The following is a 6558-nucleotide window of genomic DNA, read 5'->3' as shown; positions in this document are numbered from 1 at the left end:
TTCTGTATGTGTGCACATATTATCTTCAAAAGGATTTTACATTCAAGGCTGTAAACTAAAACTCCAAATGAATACAATTACCCTACTTTCTAATTAAGATCTCTTTAATTACTGCTCGGTTGACCAACCTATGTGTATAATTTGAATATTTGCTGTATTTTTTATATATTTTTTAGAAGAGCAGCATCACTACTATAGTTTAGTAAGGTGATTACCTCCCTGTGTCTGAAAATGGGTTTGCAACTAACTAAGCAGGTGGCCAACGGCTGTTTTTAACCGTTTGTCGGCACGACGATGTGATGTGCTGTAAAGAAAGTGTGAGGATAGGTTGATTTCACCACACGTGACAGAAGGCAGCTGGGAACTACTGTCTCTGATGACTAGGGACAGAAAGACTCAGTCAGCTGGCAGCTACTGTCTCTGCACAGCAAATTCTCCAGTGTTAATTCAACACGGTGCTTAGTGCTGACGCTGTTACACTTTGTCAGTGTTATGCAATAACGCCTTCTATAGTATTTTTAATCGCTACATCAAGAGGTCACTCAGTGCTGAGTTAAGACATTACACTAATATTTATATTTCAGTCTTTACTGTCACATACTCCTATGTAAACATTTACAAAAACATCAGAACTGGCAGCAGACACTCTCAATCTTTAATTAACATAACCACTTAAACTGGTACAACACTTCCACTCACGGGGAGCCAAAAATAACTAATTGAAAGTCAACAAGCCTCCAACAAGCCTCACCTCCAATATAATTTCCCATTGTGCCTTGTTTTTTTTGAGTGAATTGTAGAGTTACTACCCATGACTGTATTTGTTAGTGACAGAGACATGGTTGTTGAATTTATTCATTTTCAGTCTTGTGGACTTCACCAAGTGAGTTTCTTACCATAGTGGTGTTAGGAATCTCCTGGTTTACAGGCCACATCAGGCCTGCAAGTCACGTTATGCAGACAGATCCAACAGTTGGAAATTGTGTTCACCTGCAACATTCAGAATGACTGTCAGGGTCAGGAACACTGACAAAGGAGACGACCTAAATCATTTAAACTGGAACAACCATCTCCGTAACGGGTGCAATAAATCTAACTAACTGATCGGATTAGTTTCAAATTATTTTATTATTATTTCAATTTTTTTTTTTAACTCTGTCCGGTTTTAACCTTACTTGTTAAAGATCTAATAGGAGAACGCACAAGGTGCCATTTCTAAATTGGGTAGTGCATCATCAGTTCCTCTTGTCATGTCAGTCATTGTCGACCTTAGAGAGATATTTACAACTTGTCAGAAAATGTTGACCATGTCAACTGTTTTTTTAGCCCATAGATATTGTTGTCATTTTTTTAGTCACTCAAATATCACATGAATGCACGTTAGACATGGCAAAATGTATAGAATTGCAAGAATATTAGCTTTAGGGTTAGGGTTAAAATAGACGTGGTGTGGGCACGTGTGTGCAAGGGGGTGGTGGTGTGGGGGTGGGGGGGGGGGCATATCTCTACCGTTGTATGTATCTACCACCTATTTAACATACATCACCATGAAGAGAATTAAATTTATATCCATAATTATGTATTTCTCTATAGTACAGATCAGGGACCCATGATGTGATTCTGTTACTGTAATTCCGTTACCGTAATTCCTTCACCTACTGTAGTTCAATAAGCAAATACAAAATAGATCAGAGTCAAGGTGTCATGTTATAGCTAAAAGAAATGTCCACAGCTCTAGGTGATTTAAATCACAATAAAGACAATGGATCTTCGTCGGGTCATCGAAAAACGTTGTCTTTATTGTGTGTCTGATTAAATCACCATGGGAGCAGAGTTGTGGACATTTTTATTTTCTTCTTCGATACGTTCTTCTGTCCTGCACCTGGATGTGCAATTCCCTGCAGACATCTTTGGGTTTTAATTCAGAGCAGATATTCAACATCGTTTTTAGAAAACATGATGGAAAATAAAAAAACTGACAAGAGATTTTACCGTAATTCTGTTACCAATCTTTGCACTTGCACAGTTCTTTCAGTTAATGTGTGATTTTTTAAAACATTTTATTTTATTTAACCTTTATTTAACTAGGCAAGTCAGTTAAGAACAAATTCTTATTTACAATGACGGCCTAACCAGGCCAAACTCTAACCCAGACGACGCTGGGCCAATTGTGCGCCGCCCTATGGGACTCCCAGTCACAGCTGGTTGTGATACAGCCTGGAATCAAACCAGGGTCTGTAGTGACACCCCTAGCATTGAGATGCAGTGCCTTAGACTGCTGCGCCACTCAGGAGCCCAAAAATGTCTGTGTAAATTGTTCAAAGTTGTCCTTGTGCATAGAGTTGTATGGCTTGTTTAACTTTGAAATCAGTGGTTTTGGTTTGGCATCCATTTTAAAGTTAAAATAGAATCATAGCGTAATTCCGTGACTGTGGAATTGACTTTCACGAACACTAACAGCTGCTCTGTCTAAAAATAAAGGGTGGTGAAATTAGAGAACAGTGTTGTCACAACGGTAATAAAAAGTTGTTTTTGAGATTTTGTTTTAAGCTATATCCCAAAACTGAACCCTTATTTTAACCATTCAGAGTTAATGTCTAAACTTAAACTTAAACACTTCGAAATTTGACATTTGGAACAACATATAAATTTGATGTTTGAGAACCACAGATTAATGTCGAATTCTGACTTGAAACTGTGTGAGCTTGTTGAATATAGACTAATAACCCAGGGAATAAAATTAATTCTGACTTGAAACTGTATGAACTTGTTGAATATAGACTAATAACCCAGGGAATAAAATTAATTCTGACTTGAAACTGTATGAACTTGTTGAATATAGACTAATAACCCAAGGGAATAAAATTAATTCTGACTTGAAACTGTATGAACTTGTTGAATATAGACTAATACCCAGGGAATAAAATTAATTCTGACTTGAAACTGTATGAACTTGTTGAATATAGACTAATAACCCAAGGGAATAAAATTAATTCTGACTTGAAACTGTATGAACTTGTTGAATATAGACTAATAACCCAGGGAATAAAATTAAAAGAATGTAATGTTATGTTTGATAAATATGGTGATAATGATGATTGTGATGATGGTCAGAGAGGAAGACAATGAGACACCGACTATTGATGGTTAGGGTTTGGGTGAAAGTAGAGCAGAACACCCGCACTCACACACACACGCACACACACACACACACACACACACACACACACACACACACACACACACACACACACACACACACACACACACACACACACACACACACACACACACACACTCTCTCTCTCTCTCTGTATATCAGGTTACCCTGTAGTAGCATCTGAATACATCACTAAGGTACAAATCCCCCACAACTACTAAAATCGACATGAGTGAGACATGAGTCTATAGTTCATGTCCCGAGGAAATCTTTGACCCTCTAAAACTCAGATTACGTTGTTGAGGGGAATCTTTGACATCCATTGTAGTGGATGGATACGGACAGGGCATTTGGGAAATATTCAGACCCCTTTACTTTTTCCACATTTTGTCACGTTACAGCCTTATTCTAAAATGTATTAAATATTTTCCCCCCCTTACCAATCTACACACAATACCCCATAATGACAAAGCAAATTGTTTAAATATTTTTTTTAATGTTTGCAAATGTATTAAAACCCCAAAACTGAAATGTCACATTTACATAAGTATTCAGACTCTTTACTCTTTACTTTTTTGAAGCTTGACACACCTGTATTGGTGGAGTTTTTCCCATTCTTCTCTGCAGATCCTCTCAAGCTCTGTCAGTTTGGAAGGGGAGTGTTGCTGCACAGCTATTTTCAGATCTCTCCAGAGATGTTCAATCGGGTTCAATTCCGGGCTCTGGGTAGGCCATTCATGGACATTCAGAGACTTGTTCCGAAGCTACTCCTGCGTTGTCTTGGCTGTGTGCTTAGTGTCGTTGTCCTGTTGGAAGGTCAATCTTCACTCCAGTCTGAGGTCCTGAGCGGTCTGGAGCAGGTTTTCATCAAGGATCTCTCTGTACTTTTCTCCGTTCATCTTTCCCTTGATCCTGACATGTCTCCGAGTCCGTGTCGCTGTAAAACATCCCCACAGCATGATGCTGCCACCACCATGCTTCACTGTAGGGATGGTGCCAGGTTTCCTCCTGACGTGATGCTTGGTATTCGAGCCAAAGAGTTCAGTCTTGGTTTTATCAAGCCAGATAATCTTGTTTCTCATGGTCTGAGAGTCCTTTAGTTGCCTTTTTGTAAACTCCAAGCGGGCTTTCATGTGCCTTTTACTGAGGAGTGGCTTCTGTCTGGCCACTCTGCCGTAAAGGCCTGATTGGTGGAGTCCTGCAGAGATGGTTGTCCTTCTGGAAGGTTCTCCCATCTCCACAGAGGAACTCTAGAGTTCTGTCAGAGTGACCATCGGGTTCTTGGTCACCTTCCTGACCAAGGCTGTTCTCCACGATTGCTCAGTTTGGCTGGGCAGCCAGCTCTAGGAAGAGTCTTGGTGGTTCCAAACTTCTTCCATTTAAGAATGATGGAGGCCACTGTGTTCTTGGGAACCTTCAATGCTGCATACATTTTTTGCTACCCTTCCCCAGATCTGTGCCTCGACACAATCCTCTCGGAACCCTACGGACAATTCCTTTGACCTCATGGCTTGGTTTTTGCTCTGACATGCACTGTCAACTGTGGGGCCTTTATATAGACAGGTGTGTGCCTTTCCAAATAATGTCCAATCAACTGAATTTACCACAGGTGGACTCCAATCAAGTTGTAGAGACATCTCAAGGATGATCAATGGAAACAGGATGCACCTGAGCTCAATTTTGAGTCTCATAGCAAAGGGTCTGAATACTTATGTAAATTCTGTATTTCTGATTTTTCTTTTTAATAAATGTACAAACATTTCTAAAAACCTGCTTCCACTTTGTCATTGTGGGGTATCGTGTGTAGATTGATTTAAAAAAATAGGCCCGTAACGTGACAAAATGTGGAAAAAGTGAAGGGGTTTCTGAATGCCCTGTAGATTAATAAATGTGTTCCCCTCTCTCTCTCTCTCTCTCTCTCTCTCTCTCGCTCTCTCCCTTTTGGGTTCCATGTAGAACCGTCTGTAGAACGGGCTTAGATGTAACCCAAAAAGGTTCTACCTGGAACCAAAAAGGGTTATTCAAATGGTTCACCTATGAGGACAGCCGAGGAACCCTTTTAAGAGTCCTAAGAGTGTCACATTCCTTCAGGATGGACAGAGAGTGAGTAGAGAGGTGGGTAGACCCTTTTAGAGAGAGAGAGAGAGAGAAAGAGAGGGAGGGAAATAGGGAAGGAGAGATTGGGAGAGAGAGAGAGAGAGAGGGGGAAGGAAGGAGAGAGAGAGAGGGAAGGAGAGAGAGAGAGAGAGAGAGGGGGAAGGAAGGAGAGAGAGAGAGAGAGAGAGAGAGAGAGAGAGAGAGAGAGAGAGAGAGAGAGAGAGGGAAGGAGAGAGAGAGAGAGGGGGGGTGAAGGAGAGAGAGAGAGAGACAGAGGGGGAAGGAGAGAGAGAGAGAGAGAGAGAGAGAGAGAGAGAGAGAGAGAGAGAGAGAGAGAGAGAGAGAAATCAGAACCCTCCCACAGGAAATGCAGCTCAAATCCTCTTCTCCTTGTATGGTAAAAACTCCCCTAAAAGCAGCCAGGTCCCCTTGGGACCATGCAGTCCAGCCAAAGTACAGCTAAGTTCATACACAAACGCTATGGGAATGGATACACTGTGTGTATGTATGTTTGTGTGTGTCACAGATGGGTTACATTTCAAGTTTCATAAAGTTGTTCTATCAACATGTTGATAGGTAAACACAAGAATACATAAAGGGTTATAACACCCCCCCTACCACACACACACACACACACAGGTTTGGGAACCCACTGGCCACTCCATTTGTGCTTACGTTTGACTTCTGGAACATTTTATATTATCATCCTCGGGATCAGGGGACTCATATCTGGAGCCCACCTCAGCCACTTTTGATGAAACCCAGCCCTGTATCCCGGTTGTGATACAACCCAGGACCGAACCAGGGTCTGTAGTGATGCCTCAAGCACTGAGACGCAGTGTCTTAGACCGCTGCGCAACTCGGTAGTCCTCTCAGTAACATTTGCCCCCTCCCCCTCTGCCATTTTTAATGAAACACAGCCCTTTCTCCTAACCCCAGGGTAGACCTCTAGTTTGTGACTGTTGGAATGGAATGTACAGGGACTAGATTCACCTGGGATGCACTTGCCACCGCTTTCCAGAGAGTCCTGGGTTAAGCCCCGGTCCTGGACTAAAAGGTTCCTACAGCGTTTATATTAAAGCCCAGGCTAGACATATTGCACTGTATTTCTATTCAGGACGGTCATCTCCCTCGGCGGAGGCCCTCCGTCCGTCATCATTCCAATCACTTCTATTCTGAGGCAGTGGCGTAGGTTGGGAGAGCTTGAGACGGTGGATTAAAGCAGCATAGTGGTGAAATATCATCCTGTTCTTCTCCTCGTGTCTCCCTGAGGTAACTCAGGTTTCCTATCCTATCTTAAG

Source organism: Oncorhynchus clarkii, chromosome 28 (assembly GCF_045791955.1).
Source record: "Oncorhynchus clarkii lewisi isolate Uvic-CL-2024 chromosome 28, UVic_Ocla_1.0, whole genome shotgun sequence".
NCBI lineage: Eukaryota > Metazoa > Chordata > Actinopteri > Salmoniformes > Salmonidae > Oncorhynchus > Oncorhynchus clarkii.
This window is presented reverse-complemented; position numbering follows the sequence as displayed.